Source organism: Tupaia chinensis, unplaced genomic scaffold (assembly GCF_000334495.1).
Source record: "Tupaia chinensis unplaced genomic scaffold, TupChi_1.0 Scaffold000026_1, whole genome shotgun sequence".
Lineage (NCBI taxonomy): Eukaryota > Metazoa > Chordata > Mammalia > Scandentia > Tupaiidae > Tupaia > Tupaia belangeri.
In genome coordinates, this window is record NW_006159456.1 from 54,263 (window position 1) to 73,635 (window position 19,373).

At 36.4% G+C, this 19,373-nt stretch overlaps 1 pseudogene; it reads right to left on the reverse strand.

Moving 5' to 3' along the window:
- Positions 1 to 8,615: 8,615 nt before the first annotated feature.
- Positions 8,616 to 19,373, reverse strand: part of LOC102469906 (immediate early response 3-interacting protein 1 pseudogene) — a 12,222-nt pseudogene continuing 1,464 nt past the window's right edge.

Below are 19,373 nucleotides of genomic sequence, written 5' to 3' on the forward strand. Positions count from 1 at the left end.
TAATTCTATTTTAATACAATTTGCAAACCCAAGGAAACAGACTATATTCCCTAGATAATAATTATCTTGTGTTTCGTATGGATTTCAAAACTATAAAGTCGTAGGAACTGAGACTTTCTTTATTCAAAACGATGTCCCATCTATTTCGTCACTTTAATGTCACGTTAGTGGCCACTAAAGACTAAACCGCTAGCAGTAGTGCTCATTGAGCCCTTACTCTATACAAGGCATCCACCAAGTACTTTATAGGTATTGTTTCATTTAATCCTCACTTAAATCTCTACATTGGTCGTTTTATCCCCATTTTCTACATGAAGTATGGGGATGTAGTGGGGAGTTGCTTGAAAAGGATGCATTATCTTGCCCCAAAGTGACATGACTAGAGTAAATAAGCCAAGAAGGGAACTCAGGACCCGCTTACAACTAACATTCATGTTTTCAAATGGAACTGGGGGCCAGTGTTTCTGTGGCAGTATAACAGTGTAGAAATTCTAATTTTTTTTTCCATTTAAAGTACAAGGCCATCTTTTGAGAACATTAGGACCTGCAGCGTTTTCTCTACTTTGAAGTAAAATATCCTGACTATGGAGCCCAAGAGATGTATGCTTTTAATTCTCCAACATTTGTTCAGATAAATCTTTTTTTGCAAACCACTGCTTACCCAAAAAGCCCATTTATGGCTCAAATGTACATGAATCTATTCACATTTTTTCTTGGTCATTTTTTATTTCTTGCCCCTGCTATCTTGTAGAGTACTGGATCCCAAATATGAATGAGATGAGTAAAGTTGTAAATTGTTATTTTTAAATTTGCTCTAAATTTATTTATTTTGAGTTTCAAATGATGGCTTCTCTTTTCAGCAATTCTGGCTTTGCTAAAAAAAAAAAAAAGTTCAGATTCATTTATCTGTACTGCTCATTGCTTCATGTTCTCTTCAGAAGCAAAGTGTTAGCAATCTTCTCAGAATATGTTACGGACTGTATGAGTCCCTCCCAAATCCATATGTTGAAACTCTAACCCCCAGTGGGATGGTATTAAGAGATGAGGCCTTAGAGAAAGAATTCTTTCTTTGTTATTTTTTCTTTCTTCCTTCCTTCTTTCTTCCTTTCTTTCTCTTCCTTCCTTCCTTCCTTTCCTCCTTTTTTCTTTCTTTTTCTTTCTTTCTTTTTTATTTTAAACTTAAATAGTTGACAATTTTATTTTCACATTCAACAATACAAAAGAAAACTGCATTTTTTTGGTTCCACTTCTCTCCTCCAAAACTACTCTTATTATTTATTTATTTATTTTTAATAGGAAAGGGGGAAAGACTCTCCCTTGTCGTGCTGTTAGAAAACACTCAGAGTCAGGACCAGCAGATGACGTAATGGTTATGACGTTGGACTCTCACATAATCAACCACAGTTCAAGTCCTGGACTTGGCGGCTTAAAACTCATGCCAGGTGAATGTGTGTGTGCTCAAAAACCCTAGAAGAGAATGGAGGAGAAGGGATTGAGGCACGGTCATCCCCCTTGGGGTGTGATTTTTCACTTTCTGTCTCTTTGTCCCTCTCTGTCTCTCCGGCTAGCACACACGCCCTATTGCAAAAATCTCTCTTTAAAAAAGAAAAGAAAAGAAAAAAGAAAACACCCAAAGTCACAACACCATGATCTCCTGGTAAAGTAGAACAAGTTAATATAAAACTAGCATAAAGAGGCCTCCCGCCATTTTTATGTGTCTGGCCAAGTCATGTTCACAAACAAATGAGCATATTACATAACATTTTGGTAAACAATAGACAGTCTACATTGTACAATGGTGGTTGCATAAGATTATAATAGGCCCAAATAATTCTTATTAGTGAAATCATAACTATCTTAATGTCATAGTGCAACATGTGACTCATGAATTTGTGGTGATGCTAGTGTAATCAAACCTACTATGCTGAAAGTTCTGTGAAAATACAGAATAGGATCAGCCCTGTGGTGCAGTAGTTAAGCATTGTGCGTACAAAGTTAGAACCAACGTGGCCAGCTACAGTTTGAATCTCAGTCTTGATGGATTGACAAACATGCTGGATGCATATGTCTGTTTTCAAAGTCTCAACAGGATGAATAAATGGAGGAAAAAGATCTGTGGCATGATCATGCCCCATTGGAGTGATTTTCTGTCTCTCTCTCTCTGTCTCTCTGGTGAGCATAAATGCCCTCTGGCAATTATAATGATGGTTATAATAAATGACTATGTTGCTGGTTTATGTATTTACTATACTGTTGGTTTTATTATTATTTTAGAATTGTTCCTATTTATTAAAGAGAAAACTGACTCTGAAACAGGATGCTGTGTTATGCCAGCAGTACTTCATACATCTGGTGTTTTCCAAGTTTTGGTTGTGTGGTTTTCTCTTGTGCTTGATTTAATCTCCTGGTTTTTGTTCATCATGGACCAGAAGCCTACAAAATTGGCTACTAATGTAGCCAATAAGAGGATCCATCAAGTTATTGACCTAGAAACATGTAAAGTGATTAAGGACCACACAGTACTCAGTCAATATTTTACTGGTTCTTTTCTGTGTTTAGATACATCTAGATACACAAATTCTTATCATAGTGTTGTAATTGCATATGGTATTCAGTATATGTAACATAACATACTGTACCAGTTAGCTGCCTAGGAGCAATGGGCTACTCCATATAGTCTATATCATACAGGCTGTATAAATATACTCTAATGTTCACACACTGCAATAACATAAAGATGTACTTCTCCGAATACATCCTTATCTTTGAGAGACATATGACTGTATATCAACTAAATCATCAATGGCTAGCTAGTATTTATTATACCTTAATTTAACACATCTTTCATGAATTATGTATTTTAATTGCACAAATTAGAAAATGTAAAATAAAACACAAAATATTCCTATTATGTAAAATCAGTCATATTCAGAAATTTAGAGAGTTTTTTTTTTTTTCATTTAAAGTACAAAGCCATCTTTTGAGAATATTAGGACCTGCAGTGTTTTCTCCACTTACAAGTAAAATATTCTGGCTATGGAGCTCAAAATATGTGTGTTTTTAAGTTCCCCAACATCTGTTCAGATAAATATTTTTGGAAACCACTGCTTACCTGAAAGCCTATTTATGGCTCAAATGCACATGAATCTATTCACATTCTTCATTGATCATTTAGAAAAAAATTCAGAATTTTTTTTTCTAAAATTTTGGACATAGTGTAAATAGTTTTTTATAATTCGTCATTTGTTTTTAACTTAAGAACATATCATGAACATGTTAATATGTCAGTAAATATATCCCCAACACTGTGTTAATGCTGTAGCATATTTCATTGAATGAGTCTATTACAACTTATTTAACCAATCGTGACATTCACATTAAATGGTTTCTGTAATTTTGTTTATTTGAAACTTTAAGTCATATGCAAAATGAATCAATCATCAATTTTATATTAAATTTAACAAACATCTCCAATTTGTAGATGCCATACTGGAAGCTCAAGATAAGGACTTAGTCATTAAATACTCATTTGGCTCTTATCTTACCAGGATCCAAACCTCTACCTGAGAGTGTTTGTTGGTGGGTGAAGTATATTAACACAACTGCACTAATGGTACTCCTGTGGGTCTGGAAAACAAATCACCCTAGTTCCCCTGCCCTCATCTCCAGAAGCTATACTGCAGATACTGCGAAGAAATCAAGTCTGCTTTTTTCCTTCCCATCGACTTGAATAAAAAACATTTTCCAAAGCCAGTTTATACCTCATAGGCTGATAGAAACTATTCTGAAGGTGAGAGATGCTGGTATTTTGAAGCAATTTTATCCGAGCCGGGGAAGATTGGAGAAGATGCTACATGACCTACTAAACAACCCATACCCTGAGGAATAAGCAAGTGACCTGCAGGGCCAGCCTAATCACAGGCTTATCTTTTCATATTAAATCTCTTCTTCAAGTCTGACTAAATCACGAGGGCTTTCTAAGAATTCTTTGGAGAGAAAACCAGAAATAAGAGGCCAATACAGTTCAACAAAAAGCTCTCAGGAATTCACAGAATGAACTCTGGAGCCACAGCACTGGTAACATGCTTACTGAGGACTTGCCTTGGGTCAGGCACTAGACTTACAGCTTTATACTCATTTAACTCATCTAATTATTACAACAATCCCATGACATAGGGGCTGATATGATTCCCACTTTTCAGAGGAAGAGCCTGAAGTCCAAAAAAGTTAGGTGGCATGCCTAAGGTCCTATAAATCTGGTGCCTAAATTGATGTGCTTAACTTCTGCTATATGGACCTCCCAGAGCTATGAAACATTCTTCTCCAAGATAAGTCTCCATGAATTGAGTTAAAAATCTTGGGTTGATAGGTTACCTATTTGCCACCTGTCAATTTTTTCTTGTGAGCACTAGTTGCTGTGAACTTCTCTCTTGTGACTGTTTTTGCTCCGTTCCATAGGTTATGAAAACTCATGTGCTCATTACCATTGGTTTCAGTGAATCTTTTGATTTCAGTTTTAATTTCTTCAGTGACTGTGAGGTCATTTAGGAGTAGGTTGTTCTGTTTCCAGGTGTTTGTGTATCTTCAAGATGTTTTTCTGCAGTTCCTTTCAAGTTTAATTCCACTGTGGTTGGAAAAATGCTGGATGTATTTTCTATACTTTTGAATTTATAAAGGCTTGTTTTCTGTCCTAGTAATAGATGGTCAATCTTTGATGATAATGTGTTTGGTGATATCTTGGACCGGGCTAAGATGCAGTGTATTCATGCTGGGAAAATTCACTTTGTATGCTGTGAAGAGGTACATGGATTAAATGTACAAAAAAGAAAGAAAGAAAATAAATAAATAAATAAATAAATAAATAAATAAATAAATAAATAAATAAAAGGAAGCACAGGTGTGCACACGCACACACACACACACACACACACACACACAGAAGTCTTGGGTTGAAGAAATAGACACCAGTAGATGGTTAGTTTGCACAATTCATTTCAAAATAATTCCACATAAAAGAAAAGTGTGTAGTTGCAAGACTGCAAGACAGATCAGGGCACTATGATCTAGATTCCTGTTTCAAAATCATTTCACATCAAGAAAAGATAGAATGAAGTTTTAGCAGGGTGAGGAAAGATAGTAGAGAATTAGCTAAAATTCTTAACAGCTAAGACTATCAGAAGTTATAGAAATCCAGGTGTTTTGTCTAATAGTAAAAGTCTTTCCAAACTGATATATCTTTAACTTCCTCTGACTTATTGAGACTTTCTCATTGCAAATATAACATGTAAGAAACAATATATGCTGAGCACTTTTCAAGGCACTTTTTAAAACCCTAATTCCCAGAACAGCTCCTTAGTTAAATGCTATTATTATCCCGTTTTAAAGATGAGAAAACAAGAATGGAATGAGGACTACATGTCATGTTGTGGTAGGTAACAGGGTGCAGATAACTGAAGCGTCTTTGTTTTTGTTAAAAATTTTAATTTTATTACTGTTTTTCAGTTTGATCAGAGATAGACAGAGAGAAAGGGAAAGTGAGAAAGCAAGCCACCAAGTCCAGGACTTGAACTATTGTTGGCCATGTGGGAGTCAAGCACCTTTAGCTACCATATCACCTGGTTGCTCCTGATTGTCTGTGTTCTTAAGTACCATACCATATTCCCTCTGTGTAGTGGAAGTCTCTAACAATTAAAGTCTATGAGTATAAGCTATGATTGATAAGGATATGCAGAGTGGTGGATATAATAGTTCAGGAATTCAATTGTTTTCATAAGCATTTCTTCAATAAGAATAGTTCTTGGGACTCCATCTCACCTAGGGTTAGAAACATCTTTTTATCAAATAACTGCACTGTCCAATTCATTACTTGAACACATTAGTTAGTTAGGTTTACATGGAACAAGCAACTTATTGATTAACTAGTCTTTTCACACATCAGTGAGTTGTTTGGTGTTATGAAGACATAGCTTGATTAAAATGAATTGATAGAGCTTATTTGGAGAGGTACAAACCCTGTCTGGTAGGCCAAAAATATGCAATCTAAGATTAAGTTTGATGTTTTCAGTAAGGATCATATTTATGAAAAGAAGGCTAAGCAAATAGAGATTTCTATTGACAATTGTTTGAGATGAGCTCTCATTTGATACATCATCTCATACATAGAATAGGAAATTAAAGCTCTAGCCCTATTGAAAATAGGATACAATTATTTTCTTCCTTTTTTTTTTTCTGTGTCTCTTGCAAGTACACCCTCCTTTTAGAAGTTATTGATGAAGCCCAGGCTCTAGATACTCCCAAGGTAGATGAAAATATTCCTAGAAACCAGCGAACCTTATTTGCTCTGTTCAGGAAACATGTATGTCTGCCTTTGGTAGCATGCAAATGTGACCACTGTACGAATACATCTACTCATATCCCCAGTGTCAATCATTCAATCTTTTGTCTATAAACTTTGTTATATTCTTGTCTATTTAACTTTTTTTGGGGGGAAGGACATATGCCCCAATTACCTACTACATTATAAATTTATAGACACTACAGGAAAAAAAAATTCACATGGACTTCTACTTCAAGTCTCTACTTGCCTCAGGGTAGCTTATTCTTTACTTGAGTTTATCCTCACCTTCTTTGTTGAGATTGCATAAAGAGAAATACAAATTATACATATGCGAAGTGATTTCCAAGATTTTGAATGAGAAAGAACCTAGAATAAAACAGTACCCACTTTCTCTATTTACCCTTACCCTGCCCTTGTAAAAACTGGCAAAAACTATCTGTTTTGACCATTCAGAACTTCAGCATGGAGAGAGTCTATGGTGTTGCTGAAGAAAATTGGTCTTCTGCCACCTATGGGGCTTAGGTGCTTCAGATAATTTAAGATTTTCTGCCTCACTCATCAGAGTTCAAGTGTAGGGGGCTTTGTGGATTAGTCACCTATTGAAACTAATCTTGGTTCATAATCAAGAAACACTGTAATTAGCATGTAGCAATACTCATTAAATATCACGTATAGCAGGGTAATATACCTAGATGAACAATGACCAACAGAAATAAATGGGAGCCACATATGACATATAAAATTTTTCAGCAGCCACATGAAAGAAAGTAAAAAGAAGCAGATAAACTTCATTTTAATATTACATTTAGTGCCTATGTCCAAAATATTATCATTTCTAATTGTAATCAATATATACTATTAATAAAGCATTCTATGTTTGTTATGCTGAGTGCTTTTTTATAAGAAGGATTTTTTTTTTGCTATAGGACATGTGTGCTTACCGGAGAGACAGAGAAAGACAGACAGAAAGTCAGAAATCACTCCCCATGGGGGATAGCCACGCTGCAATCCCTTCTTCTCCATTTTCTCAGGATCTTGGGCACTCACATGCACACATTCGTGCCCACCATTAGATCCAAGACTCAAACCGTGGTCGACTACATGGGAGTCCAGTGACGTGACCATTACACCATCTGCTGGTCCCTGTACTGGGTCTTAATTCTAACTAGCTCTGTTTCGGCACTCCATGGCCACATGTGGCTACTGCTTTGACAATGCAGCTCTAAGTCATCACAAAAGGGCAGCAAATCTGGGGGCCGGCCCCTGGTGTGGAGGTTAGGGTGGATCCCACATGCTGACTTCATGGATTGATTCCTGCACCCAGTGGCTTTGAAAACCACACCAGGCATGTGTGCATGTATGCCTGCTCAAAATCCTGAGAGAAGGAGAAAGGATTGCAATGTGGCCATTTCCCATGGAGGGAATGATTTCTTACTTTCCCTCTGTCTCTCTTCAACAATTGGGCATCATAAAGGAAAAAATAAAATAAAAGGTAGTAAATCATACATGAAAAGTAAAGTCAAAATAAAGTAATGCCAGAATCTGGAACAATTCTGAATAGAATAGTTTAGTTTCTCCTGAGAAACTTAACTATAGTTCATGTGAAGATAAAGTTTCTATGCCACTAGGATTTAACTCTCAGCTGATGGAGCCAGACTAAAATGCATTTCTTTATTCCTTTTTTTTTCTTTTTTTTTTTCCTGAAGCACGTACTCGCTCACCAGGAAGAGAGGGAGAAGAAAAGCATCTCCCATAGAAAACGGTCACGACACAATCCGTTCTCCCTTTCTCCCTCCTTTGGGATTTTGGACACACACACACACACACACACACACACACACACACACAGTGTGTGTGTGTTTCCCAAATCATTGGGTCTAGGACTTGAATCATGTAGTTGGCCACATGGGATCCAATTGCCTCAACCACCAGGCCATGGAGCTGGCCCTGAATTTCTTTTCACAAGGTCACAGTATCACTGTGTATAAGAACATAAAATTGTAAACATAAATCACCAACAATATGGGATTGGTTATATAAATGATAATATAACAGGGCATTAGATGTATTGACTGTAAAGACTTTTTTATATTTTTCTTGGTGAAGAAAACAGATTACATTTTTTTTTTTTAGATAAATAGAAACTTTTTATTGTCAGCCTTACATTTTTGGCAAGTGCGAGGTTGGCCTACTAAACTATGAATATTCCCAGTAACCAATGAAGTAATGACTTCTACTGACATCTCTTCTCCTAAGTCCGCACTTCTCCCATGGATCTTCACCCAAATAATAAAAGTAATACAACTGCAATTGAGTTTACTATTATCAATGGAACTCTCATCATAGCTCTTACAGACCAAATGAGGTTCATTAGCTGAAATTTAAATTCCTGGCTCTTCTCCAAATCCACCAATTCCCTGAGCTATTCCCCAGCCAATGTTCTTGAAGTGCTCCTTGTGAAGGACCATCATGGCAATGACACAGAGTAGAGCCACCCGCAGCAGTGAGCAGGATGAAGGCCGTGGCTTCCCACAGCTGCCCAACAGAGATTACTATTTTTAAAAAGTATATATTATGCAAAAAATCTGAAAGAATCTTTGTTGTGATATTAAAAATGGCTACAAACAGTAGAATCCCAGGCAATTTTTCTGTTTCCATATTTTTATTTTCTAAGGTTTTTGTTTAAAGACTTATGCTTTAATAAGACAAAAATACTAACTTTCAAAATAAAAATGTATATTTATCTATTGACTATCTCTTTTTAAAGATCTTTCTTGACCTGAGAAATGCTAATGTATAATTTATTGAGAAGGAAAGTAGCAAAAAATTTGAATGGAATGACTAAAATACTAACAAGTCAGTTATTTTGGGAAAGTACTCTCCCTAGACTCATGGATGTGAGGAACCCAAGCTTACACATCTGAGGAGGTGTAAAATAATAATTCTAGAGGGAAAAAAAAACATCTTTTCCTGGGAAGTCACACAATTTCAATCAACTGCACTGAAGAACTTAAAGAGGAACCTAGATTTGGAATTTGGGCCAGCTCTCTTGAATTCTAAAAGGGAGAAAAATATTTTCTTATATTATTTGGTAACTTGTTGCTTACTATAGATCCTAATGACCAAAATGATTGGATTTCCAAAGCTTGATTATTTATAACCTTTATTAATGTACAAATGAATATACATTTTATGAAGTAATAGGTGGCTTCTTTAATATTCATCTTAATTTGATTAATGATTTGCATATTTATGAATTTTCTCAGACAACAAAAATACCAAAAACGAGACCCACATTGCCCTAAACTTTGAATATAAGCAATAATCTGTTAAATGGAATGAAAAGGGAATCTGTTCATGAAACAACTAAATAGAAAATCACCATCATATTCTCATACAAGTTCAAATTTAATAAAGAGACTTTGAAGTCTCTTCAATGTGCTGAATCGTATATATTGTTTGTCCTTTGTAAAATCATTTGACACCATTGAATACCTGCATAAAGATTAAAAATTTTAAGAGTTGTAGAAATGATATTGAAGTGTGAATGGAGTGCAAATCCCCATCCGTATTTTCGGTTAATATTAGCTCCTCACTTTGCCTCACTTGTTGCAATGAATGTTATTCATTGAATCCTTTTGTCTTGCCACGTTAAAAAAGTAGACGCAGGTTGGTTGATAACTACATCAAAAGTGAAAGTATTGCACTTTCTCCTAAAGTTCATCACACAACTGTTATAATGATTCAATAATTTCACATCTTCGATATTTGCTCCATGGTAATGAAAATATATGCTCAAAAGAACAGTGAAGGGAACCAGCAGTTAGCGTAATGGCTATGTCGCTGGACTCCCACGTAGTCAACCGCGGTTCGTGTCCCGGACCTGGTGGCTTAAAACTCACGCCGGGCGCGTGTGCGTGCGTGCCCAAGATCCTGAGAGGAGAATGGAGGAGAAGGGATTGCAGCGTGACCATCCCCCCTGGGGGGTGATTTCTCGCTTTCTGTCTCTATTTCTCTCTCTGTCTGTCTGGCAAGCGCACGCGCCCTACAGTGAAAATCTCTCCAAAAAAAAAAAGAACAGTGAAAAATATGTCCACAGTTTTATGACTAATAGTAAACAACCGGAAACAACCCAAACATCCATCAACAAATGCAGAGATAAACATTTGTGGTACATTGACACAATGGGCTACTGTCTAGCCATGATAAGGAACACACTTCTGCTAATCAGCAAAAACTTGAATAAATCTCAAAAATGATGTGATAAGCAAAAGAATCAAATATTATATTATTACATCTATACAATGTTCTAAAGTAAGGAAAACTAAATTATGGTGGCAGAATTTGAGAGTCGGACAGTAGTGGGATGGGCTAACTAGAAAAGCATGAGCAAACATCAGGGATCATTGAGTTATTCTAAAGCTTGATTGACTAAAAGATTTACAAACACAAGAGATGGGTGTGAATGCCAGATGTGGTGTGTGTGGAGGAGTGGGGCCTAGGGAAGGACATTTGGAGGAGGGATACAGAGGAAGAGCACTGATGGGATGGGGAGGTGTGGTGTTATCTGTTGAAGAAATTTTGATCAACTGGACTGGGGAGAAATGTTCACATATTGAAATGTTCACTTTGTAAACTAAACAATGTGATTGAATGTATATAAGTAAATTAATTAATTAATGTAAAAAAAGCTTGATAGAGGCAGTGGTTACACAGATGTATACTTTTGTCAAATTTCATTGAACTGAGCACTTACAACCTGTGCACATATAAATAGTAAAATAAATTTAACATTTAGTTAAAACTTTCAGAAATAAATGCATGTATTTTTTGCATTTAATCACTGTGTATCATTACAGCATACCAAATAAATATTCCCATCATGAATACACTGTGTATTGATCCAGTCAAAGACATTACTGTATACCTTATAATCGACAGATTTCTTTCCATTACTGGTCCCTTAAATGTTTTGCTTCTTTCTTCTTCCCCTTGATTCCCTCCTTCTCACCCTACTCCATTTCCCACTCTCCTTCCATAACCACTTTTATTCAGACTATAGTTACACCATGTTCTTGACTGAAGACTTTCTGTTCCTTCAAGAATACTATAAAGATATTTTAACATCCTCCTCTCCCTCTCAATTCATGCTAAATATAAACATTGAATGATCTCTTAATGACTTAATGATCTGTTCACTGAGGAGCTAATATCGAGTGAAAATACAGATAGGGATTTGTATTCCACTCACGCATCCCTACCATTTCTACAATAGTTCTATTTTTTTATCTTTCTGCAGGTATTCCATGGTGACAAATGATTTTACAAAAGGTAAACAATTAGTATATAAGATTCAGCACATTAAACAGACTTCATCTCTTTATTAAGCTTGAACTTGATCATTTCTGGAAATTTTGAATCAATGGGCTTCTGGTTACTTTCCAATGACATTTAACAGTTAGACTTAAAAATACAGAAGAAAGCATTATAAGTTTTATCCAAAATGATTATGGCCATCATTTGAATAAAATACAGATTTTGCAAGCTGTAAAGCATATCATTACTACATACTGGCCTAAGTAAGGTTTGGTTCACAAACTACAGAGCTCTAACCAAGTCATTAAATCTATCTAAAAGGGCCTCATTTGAGAAGCAATAAAATTTTTAATCATTTTATTATTAAAAGAGTGTTTAATATGTAGCTAATTAAATGCCAAAGGCAGGTTATCTGAGTTTAACCTTCAAAAAGAAAATGATGTATCAAAGTCTGCCTCTGGCATCATGGGATAGAAATGTCATCCTCATAATCATTGCGTGACAACTAGCTGGTGGCCTTTTCTAGAGCTATAGTTAAATTACCTGATTAAATTAATAGCCATTTAGATGTTTTAGGAACTGCACAGACCTATACTAAATGAAAATTAGGTCCATTACATTTTCTGAGTGGGCTAGATAGACCCTAAAATAAAACACGTATGCCATTGCCCACATTACTGAGATTAAGCAATTAAAAGCTCTTTGTAAAAAGTGACTAATTCCCCATAATGTACAGACAACTGGATTTACACTAATGACCAGAGGTAAGGGGTGTGGTGATTTTTTTTTTCTGCTTATTTTTTCCTCTCCTCAGACAAATTTTCCATGTTTTTTCCCCCCTAAAATAAAGGATAAAAACTTAAACACTGCACTTAATTTTTTAGCTACATAAAACTATTGGCTATATCTCTAAAAGACAATGAACACTGATTATATGGAAGTAAAATAGTAATTTAGAAAATAGAGTAGAAAATCATCTTAATTGAGAATTTGCCCAGCCATCATTGAAGTATTCTAGAAAACAGTGTTTAAACAATTCTGCCTATTTGGAATGAATACAGAAAGAATTCACGCATTCTTTCCTTACTAAGTAAGTCAGTTCTTTCATATGAAATTCAGATCATCAAATAATTCAATATATCATAAAAATGCAACCAATATATTTATTAATGCATTTAGGAGGCAAACTACTATTCCTCCAGTTGAAAATATGGATTGAGTGTTAGCTGTAAGGACAAAGAGTGTAGTCCCTGCTATGTCCCCACTAGCTAGAATAATGTCTGCATATAGTAGATATTCAGTAAATACTTGTTGGGTTAAAGGCAAGCTTGAAATTCTTTCTCATTTTGAATAAATGGCATGTATTTTAGTCATCTTGAAATCTTGAATATTGTATTTTGGCAACACAGTATGACACTAAATATTTGGTATTTGAGGATGACTACTCCACAATCTCTTCTCCTCCATGTTCCTCTTGGGATCTTGGGCATGCATGTATACATGCGTCCGGCATAATTTTGAAGCCACTGGGTCTGAGACTTGAACCACAGGTGGCCATGTGAGAGTGCAGTGATGTAACTGCTATGCCATCTGCCGGTCTCCATACCTGTCATTTGGTATGGATCTATGTAATAAATGAACTGCATCAGGTGGTGACTTTATTTACAATGAAGAGTTTGCTTAACTTCATTTCATTTCACTTCATTTCACACTTATCATGTTGTATCCTATTCATTAGTTTTAAGGGGCTCGAGATGGACATGAACCTGTAATAATATTTATATCTGGAATTGTCCCTGTGGCACAAAAACTTAGATTCACTATAAGATTAGTTACTCTTTACACAAAAGTTCCACCTGGGACACGTTCATGTTGTTTCTAACGTTAAACAGAAATGATCAAAATTACATTGATAAGAATACGTAAACGAGTTTCTCTTTGGGAATCAACAATGTTTATATGAAATTTGATTGAACATGTGTCAGTCTTCAGTCATTTAACCAACATGTATTGGGGGCTTCCAGTATATTTGCACTGTGTTAAACTCTTGGTCGAAGTACAAAGATTAATATAACAACTACTGTCTTAAATCTAGTAAATACAGATAACAAGGTAGTGTGGTGGTTAAGGCAACTGGAACCTACATGGCCGAATGCATGGTTCAAATTCCAGGTCTGGGGGTTTGAATAACACACTGGACACATGTGCATGTGTGCCAAAAATCCTGAAAGGAGAATGGAGAAGAGGGATTGTGGCATGACCCCTCCCCCCAATACCCCAGGAAAATACTTTCTCACTTTCTTCATTCCCTCCCTGTCCGTCTCTTTCTCTGGTGAGTATATGTGCCCTGTAGAAAATTAAAAACAACAACAACAACAAAAACCTGAGTACAAAAGAGTAATATCAGAAGAACTTACGTGAGCAGTATTAAAGATGTCTATGAGGTACAATGGTTACTGCAATGCAGCAAGGATGAACGGTCTCATAGGTGGTTGAAGCAATCGGGAAAGAAATTGTAAAAAATATGATGTTCAAAATTGTTGTGTGGAGCTGGCAGGTGCCATAGTGCTTAAGGTGCTAGATTCCCACATGGCTGACCACTGTTAGAGTCCCAGACCTAGCAGCTTGGTTTCTCACTTTCCCTTTCTCTCTCTCTCTAGTCAAATTAAAAAGTAATAATAAAAAATAAAATAAAATTAGTAATTGTTTAAAAATACAAAAAAATGAAATTTTCATGTGATGAAATGAAAAAGGAAACTTCTACATGAGGATGTCAAATCTAAAGCATTATATGAAAACGATGTGTGAGAAACTAGATTTGATTTAATATAAGTCTTCTCAGAAAATGTCAGAATCTAATTTAATGAACTGAGCTAAAGAAAAAAATTTTATTGGTATGTCAAAAGATAGTCCAAATGTGATGCATTCCAACTACTATGTGATTTTTCAAAGTTAGCATGGAAAAAATTCCTATAGAGGAACATCATGGGACAATTCCATAAAAGAAAACACAGAGAAATAATATGTTCATAGGAAAACATAGAAATAAAAATTTAAGATGTTCAACGGTCTGTAAGTTTCAGAATTATTTTACAGGGTGTGCAATGTCTCCCTGACCAAAATCCTAACTGCTCTGAAAAGGGGGCTATGAGAAGGCCCCGAACTTGGAAGAATCTCTGTGTATAAAATGCAGGTAGGAGGGTGTGGGAAGGAAATACCAGATTATCATAGCAGATATCCAAGGCAGAACATATTAGAAAAGTAAACTCAATAAACTATTTTACATGCTCTTTTTAGCCTATACCTGACTTACATATTTTGAAAATTTGTGACAGAGCATGTGAGCCCACATGAGAGAGAGGGAGAGAGAAAGAAATTCCACAGGATTCCGGCCACATGTCTGGGCACATTTTTCCAGTCCTCTATCAGGCTGGGGACCAGAACCACAGTTAGCATGTGGCTTCCAGCTCTGCAGTCTGATATGCGATGGCTATGTAACAGAACTGGTCCCTGTCTTACGTTTTAGTTATCTTATTTATCAAGGGTTTGCTATCTGACATAGAAAATTGACAGGAAAATTCCTCTTCTCATTCCTAGAAATAAGAACCTATGTTTCAGCCTATACACTATGGTGAATGTCACTAGAGCTATTGAGAACAGTTCTGAAGCTGCAGAGTTTATTATTTATATCTAAGGGAAATCTGGAGTTGATTCCTGATAAGGGGTAGAGAAATAACCTATTCCTTCCTTATAATGTTTTTGTTTTACATAGACTCTAATATTAAAATATTACAGATACTGATAACCACTATTTCTGCCTACCTGCTAGAGGCCAGGGTTTCTCAGTCTCCACACTTTCAGTGTTGGGGCTGGATAATACTTTGTTGAGAGGCCTGTCTGTCCCGCAGCAGCTCTGGTCTCAACATGTTAGATTCCAGTACACTCCCTCTGTAGTTGTGCTAACCAAAAATGTCACTAGACTTTGCCAGCTGTCCTCTGGGAAGGCAAAATCATGCACAACTGAGAAACACTGGTATTTGTGGCACTTTACTTGATTACCTACTTATTCTCATAACTACGCTACATGGGATTATGTCGACTATTTTTTTTATTTATTTATTTTTTATTTATTTATTTTATTTTTTTTTTTTGGAGAGGTTTTCGTTATAGGGCGCGTGCGCTTGCCAGACAGACAGAGAGAGACAGAGAGACAGAAAGCGAGAAATCACCCCCCAGGGGGGATGGTCACGCTGCAATCCCTTCTCCTCCATTCTCCTCTCAGGATCTTGAGCACGCACGCACACGCGCCCGGCGTGAGTTTTAAGCCACCGGGTCCTGGACGTGAACCGCGGTTGACTACATGGGAGTCCAGCGACATAGCCATTACGCTAACTGCTGGTTCCCTCGACTGTTTTTAAAATGAGAAAACTAAGATTCAAAGATGAATGTAAACCTGGGCATTTTAGCTTCAGTCATGTTCACCACACTATTGTACATTGCCTCCACCTTTAGAGATGTTTATACTCTGAATTTCCTGAAAGAGTTAACACTAGTTCCAGAAATATTCTTATGATACAAATCCAGAATTCTTTTTTTTTTTTTTTTGAGAGGTTTTTGCTATAGGGTGTGTGTGCTCTCCAGAAAGACAGAGAGAGACAGAGAGACAGAAAGTGAGAAATCACCCTCCAGAGGGATGGCCATGTTGCAATCCCTTCTCCTCCATTCTCCTCTTGGGATCTTGGGCACGCACACACATGTACCTGGCGTGATTTTAAGCCACTGGATCTGGGACTCAAACCACAGCCAACTACTTGGGAATTCAGAGACATAGCCATTATGCCAGCAGCTGATCCCACAAATCCAGAATTCTGTAAGCCAAATAATTATGTTGAGTATGGGAAGGACAGTGGGTCAAGATTTTCTTCAAGGGTGGCTCTGCCCTACCAAGCCCGCCTCTAATACTGTTCTATCCCATTACAGTCTCCTGATCATTTTTAGATAAAAGGCAAGAATAAAAACTTTTGTCTGGCTTAGATTGTTTTCTGATTTTTCAGAAGAAAGGGTATTTTTGCATATGTCATATGCGGAATGAGGAGGCTCTCTAAATAAAAGCTATGTGAGTTATAAAAATATTGTTTTATATTTATGTTGAACAGTAAAGCTTTCTCTAATTCTGCAATAGTGGATTAGTTTGAAGATTTGTAAGAATGTCAAGAGATGGGATTCCTACTGACTATACAAATGGAATTGACAAGGGAAATGACAAGGGAATCATGTCTTTTTTTCTCTGTGGAATATTTATCAGATTCTTTCATGTTGTGGTCTAAGCCGCCAGAATCGTTCTGGCTATGACTCAGTAAAAAATTTCTTTCTACAGCTCACCAAAGGCAACTGTTTGGTATGATGTCATATCTATCTATCTATCTATCTATCTATCTATCTATCTATCTATCTGTCTATCTATATGTGTGTGAGTGTGTGTGTGTGTGTGTGTGTGTGTGTGCATTTTAAATCTGAAAAGCCTGGCAAAGACTTCAAGACATAAATGTCTGCTAAATTAATAAACAAATAAAGCTTCTTTTGAAAGTAATAATAAGTCTCTTTGGACTGTTGATATCACCACTTATCCATAATTATGTAAGGGAAAAAAATAATTGGATATATACATTATCAAAACAAATAGTAAATTAAATAGAAAAATTCAGCTATTTGGTATGATTTGACAAAATAGAACAAAGCAAGCAAAAACTTTAACTTTACAACTAATTGCATTGACCAAAAACTGTGAACCTTTTTACTGTTAGAAATGTTGGCATTATTGGTAGTATTTCATTTACCGATCTTCTTATACTTCTTTCTCCAAGTATAATATGATATTAAAAATTGTAGAATGCCAAATATTTGGATATAAAAGTAGCCTTCTATTGTGAATCCCAAGCTGTATCTTTCTACATTACAACAACTAAAGAATAAAAAGAGAAAACAAACAAACAAGCAAACAAAAACCACCAAGTCAGTTAGATTATACCTGATCCTATTTTCTTTCAACTTAGTTAGAAAAAAAAAAAAAAAAAAACTTTAGTAAAACATCCAAAAAACATCCAAAGTTTTCATTTGAGGTTGTGAGATGAGTCTTTGTTTTGACATTTGGCTCCAAGGAGCATGTCCAGTATTGTAAAGTTTCTTTCTCTAAATCTGTCATTCAGATGACACGGGCTCAGGCTATGACAACTATAAACAGGGGACCTTGGTTTGGTTTTAGAACTCCTCTTTGCTTCAGTTTTCTCTCTTAGATAATGAATGCTTCAGCTTTGATCGCTCATGGTCCTTCCAGCATTTCTCTGGTTACAGCTTTTATTGGATTTCCCTCCTACAACAGGCAGACTTCTTCTCTTAGCCTCAAGATGGATGGGGTTACAGTCTAGTGTAAACGTTTATTTTGGAAGTTTTCCATCCATTGAGCTGCTATGTGACTGTCCGAGAGAAGGCTTCTAGAAATACCTCTTTTAAAAATCACTTTTCAAATGAAGAGCTAGAATCCATAATGAATACCAGGAATGAAAGCATTTCACAATCTAAAAAGATGGAGTCTTGACGAACATACTACTAGTGAAGTTCCCTCTAATGACAGCATAAACAGCAAACACTTATGGGGTACCCAGTCTATGTTCAATTCTCGTTTTCCTCTACTTGATTTTAGTGATCTTGTGTACATCTGCAGTTTAAACTATAGGTGTGTCCTTATTTGGTCACACAAATTCTCTCTTCTGAGCCCAAGATTTATCTAGATAACTGCATATTAGAAATCATTTTCACACTTGTTCCACCAGCACCTCAAATGCTAAGAGTTAGGTTGTCTTTTCTATCCACTCACTCTCAAATTTTTCTTTCTTCTTTGATGAGAGAAGGGAAAAAAGAGAGAGATACAGGTATTTTCAAGAGTCTCACCAGGCCCCAATCCTCCTGCCTCAGTCTCCCAGTTAGTGAGGGTGTAGGTATGCATTATTCTATCTTGCTTGTTTAGTCTGGTCCAGGATCTGAACCTGGACCTTTGATGCAGCTTCAGCATCATGCAGCAGTGCCCTACCACCTGTGCCCCTGCAGCTGGATCCACCATTCTCTAATTCTGACCCTCAGTCAGCATTTCTAACCTACATGAAGATCTCCACAATTCCCTCCATCTTATCACACAAGAGAGGCCTTGAGGACAGATGTGAACAATGGCTTTTGAGAGGAGGGGAACACCAAAGACGAAGAAATAGAAGGTGGGGACACAAACAAAAGATTGTGATAATTGACCAGAAAATTGTGATAATTGACCAGACATAGTGGAATAAGTTAATGGATGGCCATTTAATAAGTTCATGGATGAGCACAGGAAAAGATGAACAACTGTGTATATGTAATTTGTGTGTAGTTTTTATTTTTTTGTGTACTAGAGAGGTTGTACACTTTTCAAAAAGAGATAGAGAGAGAAAGAGGAGAAAGTATTCCCCATAAGACATGGTCCTGCCACAATCCCTTCTCCTTCATCTCCCCTTCCTTTCAGGTTTAGGGGAAGACAAGTACATATGCCTGCTATCTGGTGTGTTTCTCATGTTCCTGGGTCTGGGACTTGAACAGTGTAGTTGGCCATGTGGGATCCAGTTGCTTTTTTCTGTTTTTGTTTTTTTTTTTTTTTTTTTTTTTGGAGGTTTTCTCTCTAGGGCGTGCGCGCCCC